General features: G+C 35.3%; 1 protein-coding gene across 17 annotated transcripts in view; it reads right to left on the reverse strand.

Moving 5' to 3' along the window:
- The window catches only part of Il1rapl1 (interleukin 1 receptor accessory protein like 1), a 1,215,099-nt gene that overhangs the window by 1,176,416 nt on the left and 13,051 nt on the right, over window positions 1-25,632 (reverse strand). For 6 of the 17 annotated variants that reach the window (XM_087193606.1, XM_087193602.1, XM_087193603.1 and 3 more), the window contains one exon: window positions 16,377-16,463. The exons of 7 other annotated variants lie outside the window; for them this stretch is intronic. The gene's annotated coding sequence lies outside the window, so the exon portion shown is untranslated. Of the gene's footprint in view, window positions 1-9,787; window positions 12,342-16,376; window positions 16,464-25,632 lie in introns of all 17 variants that reach the window. 4 more of the 17 variants (XM_087193600.1, XM_087193599.1, XM_087193593.1 and 1 more) reach the window with 1 other exon arrangement.

A 25,632-nucleotide genomic window follows, 5' to 3' on the forward strand; every position in this document is an offset into this window, starting at 1 on the left:
GAAGTCTTCGTTAACATCAAAAGGGCTTTCAACAAAAGTAATGTTATGGGAAATAAAGAGACATTGTAAGTTTGGGGAGTTCTCTTCATCTTTAGATAAATAAAATGGATAAATGGAAGGAGCAGAAATCAAACATATCACATTGTATATGATTTAAAGTGATTTTCTTATTCGTCTCAAATGTGGTCGTGAAAGAAAAAAGAGAACCGATTTATCTCTAATCCTGTCATGAATATTCACAATTAACTAACAACTATAGGACTACAAAGTTGAGGATAGAGAAAAGCAAAGGCAAGAAACAACTAACATCTATACATTTGAAAAAGTTGACCTTACTTTTTACACTCTTCCTAAAATATGTATGTTTGAATGACTTTTTTTCCCTTATACAGTTGAAGGGAAATGGCTTAAGCCTGTAACTCTGTGGTAATAGGGCATCACAGCAAGAAATGACAGAAGTACCAAATGCTCCCAGTGCTACTTGACACTGAAGAATTTCTAAAATGCAACCTCAAAGGTTTTCCTTTTTTCTTCTTTTTCTTTTTTCCTTTTTTTTTGGTACAGCTAGTTAGCTTAAAGGATATGTAAAATCACTCCAGCAACTGGTAAATGATCCATGACAGAGAAAGAAATGTCTATGCAGGACTTGTTTGGACTCAGGACTTCACAACTGTTCTTCTGCCGTGTCATTCAGACACATGGCTCAACTCCCCAAAGCCAGATTTTCAAATTTTGAGATAAAAGGTATGAAGGAAAGAGTAAAAAGACATTTCTTATCCAATGATATAATGTTCTCTTTTTCTTCTATTTTAATTTCCACCAGCACAGTATAATGTATTCAGGCAATAAAGCTACACTTTAAATATCACTACTGCTTGAAAAAGTTTTAGCTTTCTCAAGGCCTACAGCCTGATGCTGTCTGTCTTGCTGCATCAGACACATTGAGTAACATAAATTGATTTCCTGAAAACGGCTCCTGACCTAGTGCCAGGCCATTACGGAATACTCTCGCAATAAATTCCCTGATTTTGTTAGCTGGTACAACACAATCCATAATTTTATCCATATATAACAATTCTCTCCCTGATCTGTACAAAGAGAATGAATGAAAACATCACAATTTGACAAGGACAAAGGATCCATAGACTGTATAATGGCTCACTTAGAAAATCTGACCTGACTAGCCTTCAAATGGATATTTTTATGGCATGACCCATATAAAGAAACCCAGAAGATAAGTTTGGCATAAGGGCCACAACCTACAAAGCAAAAGTAAGGGTGTGTGTGTGTGTGTGTGTGTGTGTGTGTGTGTGTGTGTGTGTGTGTGTGTGAGAGAGAGAGAGAGAGAGAGAGAGAGAGAGAGAGAGAGAGAGGGAGACAGAGATGGGGGGATTCTTAGGTGACCGATAATGGATTTCATGTGAAGTTAGGGATGTGCTTGTTTCTGGATTATTAAAGGAATAAAAACTGAAAGTGAAACATCTACTCATTTTGTATTGCTATTTTTCCACATATAAGTATCCAACTCTCTGTGCCATGATATAACCCCACCACTACGCAGTAGATATTGGCTTTGTGGAGATCAGTATGTGTTTCTTTAAGAAATTGAGAGTCCGAGCAGAAAATTAAATGAGACAAAATAAATGTATATCTAATAGTATCCTTAACTCTGATCTTCAACCACAAATGCGATTTTATTGCTTAAAAACTTTTGCATCATGATTGGAATTTTGTAGGTGATTTAATTCACAGAAAACAACTGTGATTAGAACCAACTCATATGACTATATGATAGCATTTTACTCCCAAAGTAATAATCACAGAAAACACAAAAAAAATCATAGGTTTTTGCTTTTTTTATAAAATTTGCGATAGAACTATAACCACTTTTGCTGACAAAATTACTTTTCTGACTGATTAATAAAAAGTATAAATGGATTTTATGATCACACAGATAAAATTTTAGTGAGCAATATATTACTGTTTTGGGATTTAATTTGCCTTCCTTTAAAATAATTTATTTATAATTCACTTCTAACAATAGAGGAATAAATATGTTACAAGTATAATCAAACCAGGGAAGATTATTTTATGCTCTTATTTGGGGTAGTTTAGTATTGTGTGAATTTGTGACAGTAAACATGAATTTCTTAGACAAGAACAATTTGAAATGATGCTATTGTATGCCTAAAAAACTGACATGCAGAACAGAATACTATATGAAAAATATTTTAAGAAGATTATCTTACATAGATCAAAATTGCAGTTTTAGAACCTTAAAAGAGAAAAACATTCAAGAAGACAATTTACTCAGTATTTTTTTACCTTTTTATTTCAACAACTAGGTTTAGTTATTTTAGAGCACTTGTCTAGTTCAAAGATATTCAGCTGTCTTAATTGTGGAGAAAATCATGATAGAAAAAGAGTACATTAAAACAAGAAGGTTTTAAGGAGGTATGGGAAATGGATCTGCCACCTTTCCTTCATTATACAGTAAAAAATATAAGTGGCTTATCTAAAATTAATACCAATCCTGTGCTTTTGTGTACATTATCTATGGTATGCATGTAATCAAAACATGATAAAATTAATAAATATGATGTATGATATTACAAAGTAAATAAATGAAGGATCTAGCATGGCTCTTACTCTGATGCTCCCAATTTACTGAAGAACATAACATTAATACATATCAAATGATAAGAAAACAAGGATATAGCTGGCAGTATTGGCTAACAGAAGCAAAACAGAGATGTAAGTGATAGGATTAAGCTATTGGTGTCAAAGATGACGACATAAACTAGTCTTTCCCAAAGATACAGCAATTTAAGTCTAGGAAAGAATGCAGTTTCCAAGGTAGAGACTACAAGGAAACATGAAAGAGTAATTCTGAGCCTCAGAAGCCTCACAGATTTATAGGTAAGAAAGAGGAAAGTGTGTTACTACTCCAAATAGCAAGGAAGTGGTTGAGAGTAGAAGTTGGTGATTGAAGCAATGCAAAGAATGACTGCAAATGATAGCTGAAATTTCCAAAAAAAGGGCCAAGAAATAACTAAGGAAATAATAGACATGAAAAGTCAAATATTCATCTCTTTAACAGTTATCAGTGGATCCCCAGCTATTTTCTTGGCCCTGTGTTAGGTACTAGGGATGCAGTGGAGTACAAGATACATAGTGTCCCAGCTTCCATGGAACTTTTTTTTTCTTGGTTGGTGGTGGTACTGGGAATGGGACCCAGGACCTCATGCATGCTAGGCAAGTGCTCTACTTCTGAGCTACATCTCCAGCCAGGAGCTATGATTCTTGTTGGGAAAGACTAATAAACAAACAATAAAATATCAAATAACAAAAAATACTTTCAAGGGAGCATGATGTCATTCTGAGAGACTAGACACTGTAGCCAGATAGTGGATGCTTCTCCAAGAAAATGACATTAAACAAGACCTTTTATTTCAAGGAACAGTGAGCATGATGAGCAGGGAAGAGGCAGATAGATGGGTCAACTAGAGCAGAAGTTCAAAGAAAGTGGATTTAAGGCTATTTCAGCTGGAAATTAATGAGCAAGGATGGCAATGACAGGATGATAAGAAATAAAGAGACAGCATCCAGGACACAATCATGCAAAATCAAAAGGTAAATGAAGGCCATGAGTTTTCAATTATATAAGAGTCTAAATCTGTTCAGACTCTTAACAAATGCTGAAGAGGTTTGGGGAAAAAGGAATCCTTCTACATTGTTGGTGGGAATGGAAGCTAACACAACCATTATGGAAAAGAGTGTGGAGATTCTTCAAAAAACTAAAGCTAGAAATTCCATTCAACCCAGCTATTCCCCTCCTAGATATCTTCCTGAAAGAGTTAAAAATATCATAGTACAGTGATATATGCATACCCATGTTTATAGAAGGAAAATTCATAGCAACTAAATTTTGGAAGTGGCTTATACACTCATCATCAGACGAATGGATAAAGAAACTGTGGCACAGTATTAATATCCAATGGAGTACTACTCTGTCGTGAAGGATAAATTTAAGTCACTTGTATAAAAATACACCTTAAAATGATAATGCTAAGTGAAATAAATCAGACACACAAGCTTAAATATCACATGGCATATTTTATATGAGAAATCCAAAATATAAATATAGAGCAAAATAAAAGATAGATAATGGGAAATAGATAGATAATAGGATCTTTTGCAAAAGGGAAGGGGACCAAGAGTTAGAGGGGGCAGGGAGAGAGAGGTTAGGCAGGGGATGAAAAAAGAATTAGGATGTGTTATTCATATGTACCAACTCCCCACAAGGAATGTAATCATTATGTACTGCAAACATGCACTCATAAAAAAATAAAAATTAAAGCCAAGAAAATCTAAAAAGAAATACATGTAAATATTTTCAGACTCTTTCAGTATAGAAATTACCTCTTGTTTTTTTTTTTTCTTTCTGTGTTACGTTAGAAAAAATGGAATGAAAAATTTGTCCTCACCTCTACTTGGAGCACTGAAAGATTAAGCTCTCACTCAGCACAAAGAAAAGGCTTTGGGATTAATGATCGATCCATTAAAACCCTTGGTGAAAGAAACATGGAAGATTTGAAGGAAAAGAAAGAAAAACTTAGAGAAATGCAAATGCCAATGGGCTTGATGCAGCCAGACCTCATCACCTCCCAATTCTGCCTCATTCTTCCCCTAGAGATGAAAAAGATTGACTCTGACATAAAGGGATTGGTGCAAGGTATAAAGCCAGAGATGTGGACTTATATCTGGGAAAGAAGAAAGAAGTCCAGAAAGAAAGCTGTCTGGTGATTATAATAGGGAAATGAGAGGTGCTCTCGAGTAATATGGTTTCATGAAATAGAAAATAAAGTCCATTTCACCATACATGAAAATACAATATATTTTTGGCAAACATTAGTTTGTGAACTTAGATTCATTTCTGTAAAAACACATAAGCAAGTTCAAATTTAGTGTATCTTGTTGGATGTCTAAAATGGTATTTCTCAAAGTTCAGTTGATGTAAGAATTACGGGAAAAAAAAGAGTGTCCACAGTCAAATACATCTACAAAACTCTGTGTTAAAATGCAGTAGTGTTTCATTTTTTTAACTGCAGGACTTCTCAGAGCCTTCAGTTATGCTTAGGTCCATTGTGAATACACATGGTTACCTGGAGTGCTCATTTTCTAAAGTTCTATGATCAAGGAAATTTTTTCTTTTTTCCCAAGAACATTTCATTGAACTAATACTCCAAGGGAAAAACACTGGTATAGAAGTCCTAAAGTATAATATACCATTTACGAAATGTGAAAAGACTTAGGGAGTAGAGGTTTAAACAATCAATTCATTGTAATGGAAATTCTGGTAACTACTCATAAGAACACTTAAAAAATGTTAAACCTTGTTTAGTTCAATATGGTAGCTCTTAGTGTATATTATGTATAAATTACATGAAGAAAAGCAAGGGTATCCAATCAGAACTATTCCATAAATATTACGTGACATTCTCAGGCATCAATATTTATGTGGCACAAGTCAGTTACATGAATTTATAGATAGACTTACCAACTGTCTTTTACTCTAACCTCTTAAAGGGGGTAAGAGTTGACATTCTACATCATGTTCTCTATTTAGCACCATCATTTTTAGACATTTAAAAATGTACAAAATAATATAAAGGATAAGAGAGCCATATGGTAAAGATTAATTTAAATAAGTTCTATTACATAATAAAATCTGATAAATAAAACTTTGATTTCAGTGAGTACAGTAATATTAACTATTGAGTGTCTGATGTGTAAATCAAGATGTATAAATAGACTTGAAAACTTCTTTGGGTAGACTCTGGAGTCACATACCAAGTACCTTCCCCTTCACGGCACAATATTATCTCAAACTGTCTTCAAAAACATAAGTACCTCTCCTTCCACTGTTGTAGTCTATGCATGGAGGATTTTAGAGGCTCAATGTGGAATTTGGCTTCCAAATATGAAATTAAAAGCTACTTTCTAATTTCCAAATATAAACTAAAATAGTCTATAACATATTTTTACAATGATGTCTCCCTAGTAATTTGTATAAAGTAAGTTCTGGAGAAAAATCATGTTTGCAGAAACTATACTACTGAAATGTCTCGAGATAAGTTCAATCATACACTAGAAGAGATAGATGTGAAAAAAGATACCTATTTTAAGAGTATTTGGCATGGAGTGCTCACAAAAATGGAGATGTCAAAGACAAGGAGGCTGATATACCACTTTTTAATCTGATATCTTTTAAGTAGTCTCTCAAGAAGACTGAATTTTTGAATGCGATAAAGAATGCTAGTGATCTAGAAATGAGTGCAGAGAACTTATAAACATCACTCTAAACTGCCTTACCATCTGGAAAACGCTGGTAAAGTATTTTTTAAATTGTCAAGGATTGAACAGAAAGCTAAGTCTTCCCCTGCCTCCTTCCCTTGCAAATTACTTGAATCTATTAAGGTGAAATTTCAAAATACTAGTCCATTTCTATAACTCTTCTAAATAAAGCACAAGAAAAGCTGTAACTACTAGCCATTTATATTTCCTAGGTTTAAACAGATACTAAGGACCCATACTCGGCTAATCTATTACTTTAAAATAGATGAATCCATTCAGCAAGCTTTATTGACAGAAAGGCCTGCTATTTATTGAGCACTATCTAGGAGCCAGCCTCTGCTTGAGGTCTTTACCTTTATTTGAGTAAACTCTTTAAATTATCAAAGCAAAACTTGACATCCGTACTATTATTATCCTTTTAAACATAAGATAATATTAGTGATCTATAGAAAAGAAATATTTCAAGAATAAAATATTAACAGAGTTATCATATAGTCCTTCATTCAATAAAATTTAGAATGCAATATAGGTAGTACTATGTTGAATAATAGGGACATATCAATGATAGTCTCGTGCTCAAAAGGAATTTATAATCTAGTTTAAGTAATGGCAAATAGATGGAAAGTGGTAGTATGGGGCTTACTACCAAATCTCCATAGGATTTCATAAAAGCAAACTGGAGATGAATCTGTCAGTATAACATCAAGGAGGTCAACCTTTCTGTCCAGTCACTTTCTTTTTTCTTTTTCTTGTATTCTCTGTTTCTTTTCAAAGTCTCATCCTCCAGCTTTATTACACTTTTTACATTTTTATTCCCTAAGTGTTTAAAACATTATTAAAAGTTTTAAAGTTCTTTTAAGCATCTCTTGAGATCCCTTGGAGAGGAAGGCAATGCAAATTTCAAGTCAAGGAAAGAAAGAAATTTGTGAAGTTTCACAGTTTTTGAACACTTCCTTATAACTGATGCAGTTTTATATTCTTTAGCTCTCTTTGCACCCTTTAATTGCCTTCAATTGTGTGCTTAGTCATCAGTATCTTTTTATAATGTAATTGTTTAAATTAATTTACATTGAAATCCATTCCAATTAAAGCTAATACTGTTCTAAAGGGATGAATACGGGGTAATGAGAATGTTTGTGAATAGAAAAATGCCTTTACCACAAATAGAAATGGTGATGATTTTAAAAGAAAATTCTAAGAAATGACAAATCAAAAAGGTTGTTCTGATCTGTACAGACCACCAGGAACAAATCCTCCATTTGTACATACCTACAAGAAAATGGAAGTGGTGAGAAGCACTCAACAGAGCTTGTGCAAAGTCTACCTTTTTAGACCCATCTAGTTTCACTTTATGAAAATATGATAAGACTAACAGATGTCAGGAAGACTGCAAACAGAACCCATCCAAATCCTCAGTGATTCTGATGTTTCCATCTGACCTGCTGATTAACCATCTTCTCCAACTGCACATGTGAATCTTTCAAATTCTCTGAGGGTATACCTTTATCAAATAGTAAAAACAAGTGATTGCAGGAAGGAATGTACTCAGGAGCTACACTTCTATAAAGATCTAAATCAGTAAAGGACTACGGATATGAATTGCCTTAAATAGAAATACTGTTATTACTATTGCTTTAAGTATTTGAGATAATTTAGGTACAATGCAGTGTGAAAGGTGGTGGAGTAAAGGACCTGGCTGTGCCTCTCCCAGTCAACTTTCTGTCAATGAGTGTTGGTACTTATACAACTCTCCTTTCTGCCTTTAATTTAGTATATCTGGGGATGGTATGATACTGGGTGTGATTACTTTATCATATTGTCAGTGTTTCAAATGTCGAAGATGTCTTGCATCCCACAGATAGAAATGCAGCCTTAGATTTCAGAAGCCTGCCTTTAAAGTTGAATCTAGAGGTGACCCCTAAACACACAGTCTGACCTTCAAGCTTCCCTGCCCTTTGAGGGCTGAATGAGCTGTTAGCTTCACGGGGAAACTCAGCAGGGCAAGGACCTGTTTATGGCTTTTATCATGCTTTTGAGAACTTGGAAGCATGTTTATTATTTATAGGGCTATGTTTAAAAAATGCTGCTATACTTATCTTTTATTAATAAACTTTAACAAATTAATGCATATGCTTAAATACACAATGGAGTAATGGTTTTTCCAATGAATACATCATTTGACAATCACTTAAGAAAAAAATTATGAAACTATGTTTAAAATATTACAAGCATCTAACATCTATCAACTATTTGCTCTATGGTATACTGTATAAATCTCTTTACATGTATGATTTCTTATATTCTTATCAAATGTATGAGTAGTTTATTTCTTTTTTGGGTGAGAAAACAGACAGAGTTTATGTGAAGTGCCTAAAATCACAGAGCTGAGATACAAAAGCAAACAATTATCTTCCAGTCCCTCACCATTAACCACTACTAGTATTGCAATGTAGCTGGGGGGGGGGGGACATTTCAAACACTAATAAATCTTACCTCAGATTTACTACTATTACTTATTGCTACTTAATTTATTACTATTTTGAAACACTAACACATATTGTATGTGGATCATATGTGACCAATTATAGCCAGCATTTTGTATTTCATCTTCTATTTTTCAGTATGGTTGTAGAACTCATACTGGACAGGATTCTGCCATTGAAAAATCATTATTTTGAAACCCCACAGTCTAATCAGAGGCGCAAAAACTTATTAATGTCAACTAGTGGTCTTGTAATAAAAAGAACGGATCACTTTAACTTCTGTTTGAAAAGGTCTTGTCAACATTTAAATTACATTTTAATGAAGTTTCTGCTAAAAGTAGGAGTTGTGTATATGTGTATATATTCTCCAGAAGAAAAATAAAAATGATTATACATGGAACTGTGCAGTATTTTTACCTCCACATTTTTCCATTTGGCCAAATCTCAGAGCACTTTCTGATGAAGCTGATTTCAAAAAGCATTTGATATTCCTTTAAAGTATTTCCATCCAAGAAAACACAAACAATAAGCACAAAAGCTTACAGTCTACCTAAGACCCTAACTATATGGCATGTTCTTCCCATTCACTTCCAGTGCAATTATTTAAAACAAATGTGCTCGCAGATGAACTTGTTTCCAGCAGTTAAAGTCCTGCCTTCACTAATTCTGTGATCAAAGGAAAAAGGAAAGGTGAGAATGACCAGGAGAAAGTATGAGTAGCATGCATTAATAACAGCTCAAAGTTTCAGAGCTAAAGAAAATTTCTGAGGACCCAATGCTTCTGTAATGTTCTGTGCCAGCCTATATTTAACTTGTGTTGAAAAGCCCATGTTCTCTCAGAGTTAAAATTAATCTGTCTCCATGGTGAGTTCCAAGGAAAATGTGGCTGGTTAGCTCAGCAAATTAGAGCACGGCAATGATAAAATCAGATAAGGTCAGAAAACTACCTTTTCCCTCTTGGGCCGAGGTGACTCTCCAAAGCCAGCCTCAAATTCCAGCAGTCCACAGACCTTGATGGAACTGGGCGAGAGAAAGCGGATGCGTCGTCGCAAGACAATCACTTTCTCTGAAGAATTAAATCAGGTATCGTTCATAGGATGTGGCTCTCCAGCGCAGAGTGACCGTCCATCAGGAGAAAAACACATTTTAATCTACTGGTTTTCAAAGTGAGTTGCGAAGATTACCTTTATTCAAATTTCTACAGGTGCTTTGCAAATGCAGTTTCCCAGACCCATACAGAACTTCTGAATCAGAGTTCATGACTATTTGACTGGGGGATCAACATCTTACAATGCTCTCCAAGTGACGTTTGTTTTCATCAATTTTTCGGAAACCACTGGTCTAGTATTTGTCCTGCTTCCCACTAAAAGATTTTCAAAACATAAGTAATGCTGATGATCAAATCTAATGTAAAGGACAAGCAATACATGGTCCAAAGTCATGAGAAATAGTGTCTAATTCCAGCTCTGCCACTAATTAGCTATGGCATTTTATTTATTTAAGTCTAGTCTTAAAATAAAAGTACCCTGAACCATTATCTAGAATGAGCATTGGTTCTAAACTTGTTGCTGTTTCTTCCTTCCCTTCTCTCCCAAATCCCACTCTAACACTTTAAAAAGACAAAACAAATTCCTCTTATTACTTGTCATTCTCTACACAATTAAGAATCATACATGTAGACTAGAACAGTCCTGCTCGTCTAAACTGACAGGGAGTAGTCTTAAGAGATGTGCCCAGATGTTGTTGGCCTTGAAACAGCATCCGTGTTTCCAGATTCTAAATAATATATGTTTAAATTTCTTCGCATCGAAGACAAAAATTTCCAGACACAACCTAAGAGTATGCTTCAAAGAGAAAATGAGATTGTATGTATTTTAATGGATATAAAGTGTCCTTATTTTCTAGCCATTCTCCATTAGTGTTTAAATTTTTTTCATCTCTGTGGCTATGGTTATTATGGGGGGTTTTTTCTCCTTGGAAATACCTCTCTGCCACATGTATGCAAGAAAAATACCATAATTATCCAGGACTAGATAAGAGACTATAAATTCCCCTTGCCCACCTCCCAATTTAAACAGGACTGCTTAGCAGTATCACCCTTAGACCCAGGAAGAGATCCTTGGGCTATCCCTCGCTTTACTGTGATCTGTTCTTGCCACGAACCTGCCCATGGGGTAAAGCATCCAGGGCAATGTTGGTGAACATTTTAGAGCTTTCAATTATGTAAACAGCCCACTGCAGCATGTGTGCCATAGGTTTGCAACCAGTGGTCTAGGGGAGCTAAGAAGGTATGTACACCCAAAGTCATTGTCTTCTACCTTTCAGAATATCTAGTACCTCAAAACTTAAAATGTCCTGCCCAAGAGGCTAACCCATTGTTAGGGACTTCTTGGGCCTCTTCCCTTGGTTGACTTTCTGATGCCAGACACCACAGTGTTAGTGTGTACACTCTTACCCTAAGAGGAAGGTCAAGGTATGAGTGTTTGGAAAGTAAGTGTGGATAATACGTATGGGACTTGCATATAAGTAAGATATATTTGAGGCCCCTAATACTGTAGAAGAGAACCAAGAGTGGGAAGAACAGAGTAGTGAGCCAAGGTTAGAAGGCTTCTTTTTGATTCCTTTTCCTAATGCCACAAATATTAGAATTAAGTGTGCTTCTTAAATTCTGTTCTCGTAAAGATTTTTCTTATAGTCGGAGATTTGAGGCCTGTAATCCGTACAGGTTCCATTGTAATGCCTCAACTCTGCTGTCATACCGTAAACGTAGCCATAGACAATTCTTAGATGAACAGGCATAGCTGTGTTCTAATAAAAAATGCAAGTGGCAGGTTGCTTTAAGGACATTGGTAGGTGTTTTCTGCCACATACATTATCTGTGTTTTACTTCCCTGCCTCTTAGCAAATATTATCTTGTATGCTACAGTTACCTGTTCCTCTCCTCACTTTTTAAGAGAAGTTGGCTACATAGACAACTTGAATAGCTAAAAAAGGAGAAACAAGCTGTATAATGTACATGTACCCACTCTGCAAGATGAATGTAAGGATCATACACTGCAAACATGTACTAATAAGAGAAAAAAAGGAAAGAGCATAAAATCTCCACCCAGAAATGGAATCAAAACTCTGGGATGTCCTTGTGGTTTGACAAAATGAGTCCTAAAACCACATTTAGCCCAAAGCCATATTTCATGTTTAAAGGAGACGTAGGAAGCTCTAAGACTAAAGGTAGCACGGAATTTTTTCTTGTAAATCCACTAATGATGTTATAAATTTGTGTCATAATTTAGCCTTAAAATATGCTTATGCTCCATCTTAATAATATTTTAGTTAATGACTAACACTGTATATGATTAACAACTGCTTATTAAGTGTATACTTTGGAAATACAAACACAAGTAGGAGTTCCCCTTACCTTCAAAAATCTGTACGTTATCGGGCCGGGGATTTAGCTCAGTGGTGCCGCCACCTGCCTCGCAAGCACGAGGTCCCAAGTTCGATCTCCGGTACAAAAAATAAATAAATAAATCTGCACATTATTGAAGTCAATTGTAAATGCCTTCTGGGGAGATAGTATGTTTTTTATGTTTCTTTGTACCTCTGGGACCTAATATCTGTACTCACATATACTAGGAATGCAATGAATGATGGTTCTATTAGCACTCTCTTGTAGAGTTAGGTGAAAAAGAAACCTGGTTGAAATTCAGCTGATTTCCACATCCTTGGCAACTGAACTTTACTTCCTCTGCAGCTAAAAATTTCAAACTTTAAGGGAATGATTCACTCTCTTAAGTACTAAATAATTTTAAAAGGTTTGGTTTGGGATATCAACTGCTAATTGCCCTTTAGGAGGAAAAACACTGGTAACTCAAGGATGCTTCCACCCCCATCAGTAACAATGTCCACTAACCTGTAGTCCTGTAGTGGTGATGAGGGAAGTGATTTATGTTGTAGTAGGGCATACGCTCATCCTGTCGTGGTATTGAGCTACTCAAAGTGTGTGTGTGTGTGTGTGTATATATATATATATATATATTATATAATATATATATATATAATATATATATATAATATATATATATCATGCCCATCAGCTGATGCTTTTCTTTCTCTAGTGCTGGGGATTGAACCCAAGGCCTTCACACTGAGCTACATCCCCAGTTCTTTTTCTACTTTGTATTTTAAGATGGGATCTTGTTAAGTTGCCCAAGTTGAGTTTGAACTGGAAATCCTCTGTGTCAGCCTCCCATGAGTGCTGGAATTGCAGTTGTGTACCACCAAACCTGGTATGGCATTACTTTTTATAGAACTCACTCTGCCTTCTCCATACTTGCTGCTCAAAAATGAGATCCTTAAACCAACAATATAGGCATCATGGTGTCACTTGGGAGCTTATTAGTAATGCAGAATCTCAGTTGTACTCCATACCTAGTGAACCAAAATCTCTTGCTAACCCATATGCAATTCAAGTTTGAAAAATACTGAACTATAAAACTGTATGCAATTCAGTTCTTTATCCCTGAGTCAAACGAAGCAATACATGCTACAAGGGTAGACTACATTCAATTGGCATCAGATTCTTGCTAAAACAGCTCTTAAGGTGAAGAATATTGGTGTTCTTTCATCGAGAACTAGAAGTAATGCAATAATGTTCATTGCTACCAATGTATTCTATGAGTATATTCTCTTCCTTTACTAGAAAGCACTGACAAAGTCAATTCTGCATGGATTCATTTCCATGCCTTAGTCCTTATTGGCCCTGGGAAGCATTCACCTTCACTGCTGACAGTGGCAGCATGCCCAGGTTCACCACTCAAATGCCTATAGTAATACAGGATCACCAGCAACAAGATGATGGAACCTGGCCAATCTCCCAGCCTTTTGTTATAAAGTTCCTTGGATAGGTGAGGCATCAGAGGGGAGTGGGTAACAATGGGATGCCCCAGAAGCCTGTTGTACAGAAACTGAGAAAATGAAGTCAAGTAGTGAAAAATCCCAGACACGGTAGAAAACAATTTTGAACACTGTAAGCAAGCCAAGCACTGTTGGGAAAATCCTATCAGTGGGGAATGTACAAGAACCAAGAATTTGCTGGCAGAACATAAAAGTGACTGGCAGAGCTGCAAACAGCTTCCAACTCTGCACATTGAGTTGGCACCCACAACTGTAGGTTGTGTAAAATCCACAAGTGAAGATCTGTTCATTCAGTCCATCAACTATTCATTGAGACCTGCGATGACTAGCCCTATATGTTGAGCTGGTTTTGCAAAGATGAATAATTTGTGTGTTGGGCCTTATGAAGCTTTCAATCTAACACGCAAATGAAATAAGTACAGTGAAATGAGTGCTTTAACAAGGACATGCATTTGTACCATTGGTGTTGGGGGTACGTAATTAGAATGAGTGTTGCCTAATACACTCTAGCAGAGAAGACAGGGAAAGTTTATAAGATGAATTGTTTGAGATGGGTATTGAAGGATGAGTAAGAGTTTGCCAAGCAGAAATTAGTAGGAACCATATATATGAGAAGTCTATGTGTGTATGTGTATCTGGAGAAGAACAGGCATATTGAGAAGTCGTTTTGACGAATGAGAAATGTAGCTGCAAAAGAATTATCAACTCAAATTTTACAAAAGAAAGAAAGAAATGCCTGCCATGCTAACCCTCTTACAGTTAATACTCTAAGTATCAAAGATTTATAGGACGATTTTAAACCAAAGAATGAACGAATCAGGTATAAAGCCAAAGACTAATAAAGATCATTTTATCTAGTTTACAATAGCTGTCAGTAGTGTAACCTCTAGGTCAAAAAACAACACCAATAATAACAACAGTGATCTTGGGGACTTTTTGTGGAGCTTGGAGAGTTAGGAACTCTAAAAGGAAAATGTGTAATCAAATACGCCTCTCAAAGGGATATTGGATATTCCTGTATTCAAGCAGCTACTTTGTGCTAGCCACTCAATAGCTTTTCTTGAAGCAATAATAAAGGAAGCCTTGTTCATCATTGCAGCTGGCTGAATCTGTCCAAGTTACAATTTCCCCAAACTCAATCACTACATTTTTCCCTTTTTCTACATTAAGGGCTACTGCAATTTACATTTTATATTAGATTCAAATTTTCAAATTAAAATATGTCACTTATTTAAAATATTCACATCTTTAATGTCAGTCTGAATTTAATACTGTATATTATATGTAACTTTTATTTCATTTTTTAGTGAACAGGAGAAATCATCATTTTTTTAGAAGTTGTCTTGAGTTAAATATCTTTTTTCAAAATCATTTAGCATTTTCTCTACTTTCTCATTAAAATGCATATCTAAATTATGTCCATTTTGGTCCTTTTAAATTTTGGTCTTAAAACTTGCCAATAAAGTAAAAGTAAAATGTTCTTTTAGAGTATGTTCTCTATCTGAAATCATTTAATCCTTTAATTGTCCTAGTATGTTGAATTTTGTAATGATACTTACAAAACAATATGTGTAATTTGACTATTGGGATTCTTTTGGCAAAAGTTACCATTCAGCTGTAGCTACCCAAAGCTCACATTTTGATAGTGTCATTGGTGTAATAAAATGGGTCATGAACGTCAGTGACTACTCAGTCTCTGAAGAGTAAGGTAAATGATAAAGATTAAGGTAAGGCATTTTCCGTAGTACAGAAAATGAGAAATATAATGGCATCCATTTAAAATTCATTGTAATCCAAGTATCACATTAAGTGAAGTGGTGTTTCAAGAATAACCACATAAAATTGTCTATATTTTGAAAGACATCTTTTCCAGTGGCCTTGCCATACAGAAAATATTCTTTAAATCTAATCGTGCTTTCAGTATGTATACAGCATCACTGGTTGTTACCAGCTCTGTATTTAAAAATATAAAAGAACTGGATTTGAAATCAAAAAAGAAAATGCACTCAGTTGGCAGCTAAATTGCTCATATGACTACCCTTACCACAGCTATCCACAATTTAAATCCAGTAAACCTAACAGGGTTACATCTGTAGTCAAAGGAATGTACACAAGGCCCTAAAGCTGTGTGCTATGATCTGCAGAGTAGGAAAGCTAAGTCTTGACAGATTCATAACATCTTGTATTTGAGCAGACCCATAGGCAGCCAAGCCCATGTCATGCCCTCAGGAGAGAAACCTTCTCTAGCAAGTAACAAAATCAAATTTTGGAGATCAAAACTCCTGCTAACAAATCCTGTATAAGAATCAAAAGCTCCCATGGAATTCTCTTTAGATACCATCAGTTTCTGTACAGATGGACTCTGCTATGTGCGTGGTGAACATAGCTATTAAATATTACTCACTCCCAGGATTTTAATAGAAGGATCACTATCTATATGAGCATGGCTTTTTTCTCAACCCACTAGAGATTCTTGAACCCACCCACTAGTAACTATTCTGAAATAGTCAAACTCCATCCACCCACAATTAGCAGGGGAGTAACAAAGTGAAGTAGGCATGGGTGGTAATAAAAATGCTAGCAAAAAGTGGTTCTTTCTAAAATAGTTAGAAGAAAACTTACAACATTTAGATCTAAGGCAGCATCCAGGCAATTAGGTGAAGCATTCCATTCTCTTTTCCTTTCATTCTTCCATTTGGCACTCTTATTCTGGTGACAGAAAAATTAATGCACTTTAGCAGGAAGAGGTAAATACCTGAACATTTCAAGCTTGGAAAAAGGAAATGAAATTGCATGATGAACACCCAAGGGAATGAAAGAGCAAGAAAAAGATAGCAATAGATTTATTCACAAAGTACCTGTATAGTGAATTCTAGCATCAACATATTGAAAACATTTTAGCAAAAGATATGGATGGATATGCAAACTTCTACATCTACAATCAAAGACTCATAGAATGAACTTGAGGGACATCTTGTCATTACACACTTTACCCAATGCTTGGCATGAAGTAAACACTGGTAAATTTTCCGGAAAATACTAAACTGTATGAATGAAACAGAGGAATGAATGTATTTGATTAAAATGAGCAACTGATGACTGGGCAAGAGACAAAACAAGAACATCCATTCAATGTTCACAAATAATTCTCTTTGTTTTGACTGACAAAAAGATTTTAGTTATAACTGTTTTTCAATGTTTTGTCAAATAAGGATGTAAAAAGAAAGTATTTATTTTCTATTCAATCCCACATACTAATATATTCGTGATATTCATAATACTTCATATCAATTATTTTTATTTTTTCTATTTATAAAATGTGGAAAGAACAAAAAGGAAAACTAATAAATATTTTGAACAATTTAAACTGTCACTGCCATTAACAAAAAAAGAAAATTGATTATTTATTAAAATGCACAGTGAGAATTTCATTTTTTTGGCTATTTAATTTGTGGAGATTTCTCAGTAATCTTATAAATCAAATTGTGGTTCTATTTTGAAAATAATCCATATTAGAGAATACTTATTACTAACTTTTAAAAATTATATGAAATTTAATTGGTTTAAAGTAGAAAGAACAAGGGGTTGGGGATTTAGCTCAGTAGTGCCACCGCCTGCCTCAAAAGCGCAAGGTCCTGAGTTCAATCCCTGGTACCAAAAAAAAAAAAAAATTTGGGCCCGGGATTTAGCTCAGTGGTTTCGCCACCTGCTGCGCAAGCACAAGAACCCAAGTTCAATCCCCAGTACTAAAAAATAAAATAAATAAATAAACTAGAAAGAACAATGTCAATTTATTTCCCTGACATGTGAGCTATCAATTACTAATGAATGTTTGTATAATTTTGTCTTTACTTAGATCAACCTAATAAAATATAGATATGTATATCAACAGTAGATATTCTAATGGTATTAGTGAACTTTAATTTAGAAGAAAGTGTCCATGTTGCAATACTTCGCTTTTTGGTGTGTAGCACATGAGATAACTGTCATGAGACACTTAACATCCACCACTTATTAGGTCAATAATTTTTCAGGCCCTATAGTAAAATCATTTGGCATTATCTTATTTCAAATCTTTTCAAAAGTGCCATCAAGAGGGATAGTTATTATCTCCATTTTATAACTATGTATTCATTCAACAATATTTACTTATTTACTTTAATATTTGTACTTAGTGCTTGGGATACTTCAATGAGCTAAAGGACCAAAGATTCCGACTTTGTGGAGTTAAAACTCTTGGAATAAACAATAAGCATAATAAATATTTTAATGATAAATATGAAAATGTATAAAAGACCTAAAATAATTACAAAATAGGAGTGGGTAAAGTGATCAGGGGTGTGGGTGTAGATGTGCCACAATTTTAGAGGATGTGGTTGGGATAAAATGATGGAGATAAATTAGTTTGAGAGTTCTGAGGAAATAATGCTCCAGACAATGAGAGTAGCCATTGCAAAGGCCCTAAGTCAACACTTTACCTATCGTGTTTAAAGAATAGCAAGTTGAGGCTGGCAAGAAATGAGAAAGTGAGAAAAGTCTGGATAAGTAGGAGAAATGAATTCAAAGAAGAAACATAGGCCAGCATCTGTAGGCTATTCTAAGAATTTTGTTTTCACTCCAAGTCACATCAGCAAACTTCACAAGAGGGTGCCGTTATTTGATTGCCATTTCTGAAGGACAACTAGAGCTGCTGTATTAGGAGTAGACAGTTGAGGACAATGGCAGAGGGAGGGAGTCATTTTGGAGTTTGCTACAGCAATTTAAGAAAGAGACGATGGAGCTCCCAAGAAGTATGAAAGCAATCGATATGGGGAACAGTTTTTAAATTCTAGATGAATGTGAAGATAGTACCAAACAGGGCTTTAAGACATTGGATGTGCCATGAGAGAGAAGGAAAGAAATGATGGATGATTTCTGTTTTATTTCTAAAAAAAATAGAAAAATATGATTAATATCAGTTAAGGTGGGAAAACTGTGAATCAAGTAGATATAGGAGGGAAAAGAGAATTTCTGTTTAGGACAAAGCATGACAAAGGTTAAGGAGGAGGTGATGTCAAATGAGCCATTCGATCCCCGTGTTTAGAGATCAGCAAAGAGACCAAGTTGGGAGAAGGAGGTGAGATCTCAGGGATGAGTGTAGACAGAAAAGACAACCAAGAGCAGAAGTGAGGGTATTCCAACATGAAAAGCAGATAAGGGAAGAAAGAGACCAGCAAAGCAGACTGAAAAAGAGAAAGCAATGAAATATAAATTAAACCAAATTACTGTGCTATCCTAAGTGAAGGAAATGTACCAAGGAGAAAGAATGTACGAATGTTGCTCACAGGTCAAGTAAAATGAGGGTGAAATATTGACCATGTTGCAGAGTGACAACACTACAGAATGTTCTTAGCTGTGATATTTTAACAATACGTTGAAATATAAAGACAAAGATTAGCATTTAGCTATCATTTGCCAAGCACTGCACTCTATATGCTTTACAAATATTACTTCATTTCTCCTCAGTAATTCTGAAGTTAGGCATTCTTTTCTCATTGGATATCTGGAAACCAAAACTCTAACACAGGAAGTAACCTGTCCAGGATTACACAGTCAGTAAATGTCAAAGCAGAAACTGAAATTCAAACTTGCCTTGATCCAGATGTAAATTCTAGTATACCATGATGTCTTCTGCAATTAGGAGAGGCTGTATTAATACTATGAAGGTGATAAAATTGAAATCAATTACTTTATAGCTTCTTCTTAATGGATACTTATGTATAGTAAAAAAAAACCTGTAGGGAATAAAAGCTAAGAAGCTAAAAATCATGAGGAGTTTTATTATCTTGTAATTTATACAAATAGAGTACCACTTAACTTTAGGCCCCAGTCTATTTCTGTTGAGCTAACTTTGAAAAAAAGTCAGATTAATGATCCTCAAACATTGTTTTCTGCATTACTGACATAATCATAGGTTCTAAACCCTCAATTTGGCATTCCACAAAATTTTATCAACTGACCTGTCAAATAGAGTACATGTTAGGCCTGTGCATAATCCCTTGAAGAATGGAATAAACCCTTCTTTCACTATCAGATAGCATAACATTATGAACAAAACCTTTAAAATACAAATGTCATATACGTATCAAGATGGATTTGGTATATTGATTAATCAAACTCCTTTTTTTCTCACTATCTTGCTGAGACCAAGAGACTTTGGGAGATTCCTTATTCTTTCTTTCTCTCCTCCCTCTCTTCCACTTTTCAACAATATTGAGCTGTACTATGGGCAGGCAGTCTCCTAGACATCAAAGAGAGAAGTGGAGAGTCAGGTAAACTGAACACATAAATATGTCACAGGCAAAATCCACATACCTGACATCTTTTCCAGGAACCACAGAGTCTTTAAGCTCATTATATTCAATGATCAGTGTCCTGGTATATACAGTTATTTTTAATAGAATATTTTAATATTGAGCTTTAATAACATTACCCATGGAAACAATGCCAATGACTGTAGTGAGAACAATGACATTGAAATGAGAACTCAGTACCTTTTGTGCATTACCCTAACTTATCCCACACTTAATAGTCCCAATATAAAATTAGAACTGGTGTCATAGAAATCAGTTTTCTAAGAGATTGTCCTTAGATGTGAAACAATTTCCAGTTACCTTTTTACATTCTCAAAAAGTAAATGTGTATATGAAAATACACACTTCAAATGCCTCAATTCTCTTTTGGAGTGGCAAGGACTTAATTATTATAGCTAGGTCTTGTTAACCTCTGTGGCTTAAACAATGATTCAGTGAATTTAAACTCAATTCTAAATTTTCTTGGTATTTAATATGAGACTTTATCATATGTATTTTTATACTTCTCTGATTATAGGCAACCCTAACATTAAAAGTAATAAGATTGGGCTACTAGAATTTCTAAAACTAATAAAGGATGAGTTTAGATCTATTAGAAGTTGAAACTTTGAATCCAGGAAATTGATAGTCCAAGGAATATGCTTAGAGAATAACCCACACGCCTTTTTTACTGTAATCTTAAGAAATTAAAGTTAATTTTAACGTTGGAAACAGGAAATAACTTTTTTTAACTTGCAAATGTTGATGAGGTTTAAATAACTTCTGATGCACAGTCTGTTCCAATAGTCATCACTCATCTCCCATACCACCTACATAGCTCTTTTGAGTAGAAAGCTTAAAATAACATGACTTACCTACTATAAGGGATATAGCACTATGTGCCGGAACAAAACCCCATTATCTCAAGACTATGGGAACAAAAAGAAAAGTATACAGCACACAATGTGATGCGATCAGTAACAACAGAACAATTTTTTAGCCTGGAAACCTGAGGTATATATAATGAATAAAAATATATAGTAAATATATATATATGATGAAATCTCCTTATAGGCTTTATAATTTGTGTTTTAAAACATAAAACATATAGATCCATAAATGCAAGGGAAGCTTTATAATAGAAAAAGAGTACTGCCATCATAGAATTATTGGTCTTTTAAAAATACTACAATTTGAGCCTGTCCCAGCACCCAGAAGGAAGTTCCCCCACTGCCATCCCAAGCTCCTAGGGCAGAGAAGCTCAGCCGGTCCCAGCACCCAGAAGGAAGGAAGCTCCCCGCCTCCAACCCAGGCTCCTAGGGCAGAGAAGGTGAGCCGGTCCCAGCACCTGGAAGGAAGCTCCCCACTTCCGTCCCAGGCTCCTAGGGCAGAGAAGCTCACCCAGTCCCAGAACTCAGGAGGAAGCACCCCACTTCCATCCCAGGCTCCTAGGGGAGAAAAGCTCAGCCGGTCCCAGAACCTGGAAGGAAGCTCCCCCGCTGCCATCCCAGGCTCCTAGGGCAGAGAAGGTGAGCCAGTCCCAGCACCCAGAAGGAAGCTCCCCCACAGCCATCCCAAGCTCCTAGGGCAGAGAAGCTGAGCCAGTCCCAGAACATGGAAGGAAGCTCCCCCACTGCCATCCCAAGCTCCTAGGGCAGAGAAGGTGAGCCAGGTGGGCGCCAAAAGCACCCCCTCCCATGGAAATGAGAAAACACATAAACAAGCCTCAAAAAAAGACTTCCGGATCACCTACAGCAACTCCAAAGGGAAACGAGATGGAACAATCTGATACTCAACCACCTGGACTCTCTGAACTGGCAACAAAAGAGGATCTGGGAAAAATGAAATCAGAAATAATTACTCAGATACCAGCAAAGATTGTGCTCATGGTGCAAGACATGATTAATAAATCTAGGGAAGACACAGACAAAAAAATAGAGGATTTGAGGAACATGATGGAATCTCAACATAAGAAACAAATGGAATCCATAAAACAGATACAAACAGATTTCCAAGAGATTAAAAACTCCATCGTGCCAGAGATTTAGCTCAGTGGTTCTGGCGCCCGCCTTGTAAGCGCAAGGTCCCGAGTTCGATCCCTGGTACCAAAAAAGAAAAAAACTCCATCGAAAGTCTGCACAGCAGAATGAACCAATGTGAGGATAGAATTTCACATATAGAAGATAAGATTGCAATTAGTGAGGAGGAAAAGAAAAATTGCTTTAAAATTGTAAGGGAATACGAGAAATCAATCCAGCAGCTGCTAGACAATGCAAAGAAGACATAAGACTGATTGGAGTCAATGAAGAAAGAGGAGAGAGTGCAGATGGCATAAAAAAAACTGTTCACAGAAGTGATGGCAGAAAACTTCCCAAGGAGGGGGAAAGAACTTGACATACAGATAAGTGAGGCATATAGGACTCCAGCTAGCCTTAATAAAAAAAAATCTACACATAGGCATATAATAGCTAGGATTCCAGAAATCCAACAGAAGAATAAAATTCTACAAGCAGTGAGAGAAAAGAAACAAATCCCATACAAAGGAAAGCCCATCAGAATCACAGCAGACTTCTCAATGCAAACCCTCAAGGCAAGAAAAGTTTGGAGTGATGTATTTCAAGCCCTAAAGGAAAACAGCCTCCAACCTAGATTGATGTACCCTGCAAAACGATCTTTCAAAATTGATGGAGAAACAAGATACTTTCATGATAAAGAGCACCTCAGGAACTTCATGAACACCAAACCAGCACTCCAAAAAATTTTAGACAATACCCTAGGAAAAGACAATGAGGATCACAACCCCAGGAAACCCAGCAGAATGAATCCATTGGGCATGACAAATTAAACACAAAGGGGGAGAATCCAACAAAAAGAAAAACTCATGACAAGGCTTTGAAAACTTTTAACTTCATCTCCCTAATGAGTGTATAATTCAATCTTATTATTGTACTGATTAGTATTTTTCTGATTCTAGAGTTGCACACCATTCCTTGTGCTATACTGGCTATTTATCATCTTCTTATGTCTACATTTTAATTGGGTTGTCTATTAATGAGTTCTAAGAATTCTTTATATATTCTGCTCATAGGTTACATGCATTGTAAATATGGTCTGTTTAAGGACTACTTTTCATTTTAATGATGTCATTTAAAGTTCTAACTTTTGATGGAATCTCATTTATCAATTTTTTTCTTTTATACATCATGTTTTTGTATCCTCGGTAGTTCTTGCCTACCCTGAATTCATAAATATTTTCCCTTATAATTTCTTCTTAAAGTTTTGTAATTTTAGGCTTTCTTATTCAGGTTCATAGATCCCTTCAAGTTATTTTCATGTATGGAAGAAAGGGTTGAGGTTAATTTTTTATATATGGATACCAGGTGTTCTAGTGACGTTTGCTGAAAACACTATCTCTTCCTCGACTCTTGAATTGAGTTTATATTCTATAAAATGCTAATGTTAAATAATCTTTCAAAACTCAGTGGACCATATATGTGTGGTACTATTTCTAAATTCTCTGTTTTATTCCAATGATCTATATGTCTTTCTTTACACCAACACTGCCTTGATTACTGTAGCTTTAGAAGAAGTCATAAAATTAGGTACTAAACGTCTTCCAACACTGTTTTTGCTTTAACTTTTCTAGGTCTTTGTACTCCTACATAACTTTTAAATTTCAATATCCAATTCTTCATTTATAGCAAGTATACACAGACCTGAATTTTTATATATACCTTGTGTCTTCTAATCCTGCTAAATTCAAGTACAAGTTCTAGGGGCTCCTAGAGATTTCTTAGTATTTTCTCTGTAGATGATCATTTCATCTACATATAAAGATTTTGCTTCTGCCATGCCAATCCTATCCCAGCTATGTCATTTTCTTGCCAGACTATTTTGGTGGGGCCTAGGTTTCAAAGTTTAATGGACAGATAAAGAGTAAGCATATCTGCCCTTGTTCCCCACCTTAAGGAGAAAGCATTATTTTCTCCATTCATATAAGGTGTGCTCTCTGGAAGTATGGAGTACATGTCTTTAATCTGTTGTGAAGTTTCTGTTCTACTTCTAGTCTCCTGATAGCTTTTACCATGAACAGCTGTGGAATTTAGTCCAATACTTTTTCTCCAACTAGTGACAGGATCATATGGCTTTTTCCTTTCCTCTTAAAATGATGACCTTTGGGGGTGGATCTTCCAATGCTGAACCAACACTGCCATCCCTATAACAAAACCACTTTCTACATCCTGCCAGATCTGACTTCTAATTGTTTTGTTAAACAAATTTCTATCTATGTTCATACTTTTTTCTTCTATTATCTTTATCCAGTTTTAGGATTAACACAATGTTGAGTTCCTAAAATGAGGGGAGAAGTGTTCCTTCTTTTTTCTGCTTTAATTGTTTGATATAAGATATAATTTATCAGTTAAAATGTTTATGAGCCTGCTGTTGTCATATAGATATGTTTTCAAGCTAGGAATATACTTTCTTTAATAGGTGCTATTCAAATTTTATGTTTCCTCCAGAGTTAGTTTCATTAATTTGTCTTCCAAGTTACTTCTTAGAAGTTGTCCAATTTATTTCAAAAAAGATTTTTGTAATATGCTTTCTATATCCTTTGAAATTCTGTAAAATCTGTGGTAATGTCTCCTAGATCTTAATATTGTAATTTAAAAAATGTATAACTGATAAAGTGTAACAGGAAGAAAAGGTCTAAAAGAGCAGGGGAATTGGGAGGGGTAGGGGAGGGGAAAAAAGGGAAAGGAAAAAATATGAGAAGAGGAAAAAAAATGGAAACAAGGTCTTTGCAAATAGGGAAGGGCAGAGGGGGTGAAGGGAGGGCAAGGGAAGGGGAAAAAATAAGAACCAAGAGACTCATGTAACGGTACAAGATCCCAATGATGAATGTAATTGTATTTTATACCTAAAATGTACCAATAAAGTTAATGGGGAAAAATAAATAAATAAATAAATAAATAAATAAATAAACCACAAATTTTTTTATTTCAAATGTGCCAAGACCACAGGAAAAAAATGGATCAAATGTTTTAGAGCAATTGTGGTGTTGGTAGTGAGGGCTATTTTTATGAAAAAAAAATTTAATATTTAACAACATACACCCTCTGTTGCTCTCGCAGTAAATTGTTCCTTGTAGCTTGGTACTTGCATTAAGTGTGGAGTAGGTAGAAAATCTGGGAGTATTTGTTGAACTGAAATGAGTTGATATTCTAATCAAATGTCAGATCGGGTGAGGGGAAAAGTAGTCAAAATGGTTGTTTTTTAAAGTGACATTAGTTCGTGGATAATTATTAGAGTTGTTATGGAAAATTTTCATCTACCTGCAAAGGCGTTTACTGAGTTCATTCCTATTCAAATTTTCTATGATTTAATGCATGGCTGCCCATTTAGAAGCAGTCACTACTTTTAAAAATTATTGGCAAAATTATGTTCAATGTATTCAACCTGTTTGAATATCTTTACAGAAAAAAAATTATAGTGTATCCCTATCAACTTCACTAGGGCTGAAGAAACCATTTTAAAGTCAAAGTAAT

The sequence above is a fragment of the Heterocephalus glaber genome, unplaced genomic scaffold (genome assembly GCF_053883595.1).
Source record: "Heterocephalus glaber isolate CG9 unplaced genomic scaffold, H.glaber_assembly_v1.0 deba00001594, whole genome shotgun sequence".
Classification (NCBI taxonomy): Eukaryota; Metazoa; Chordata; class Mammalia; order Rodentia; family Bathyergidae; genus Heterocephalus; species Heterocephalus glaber.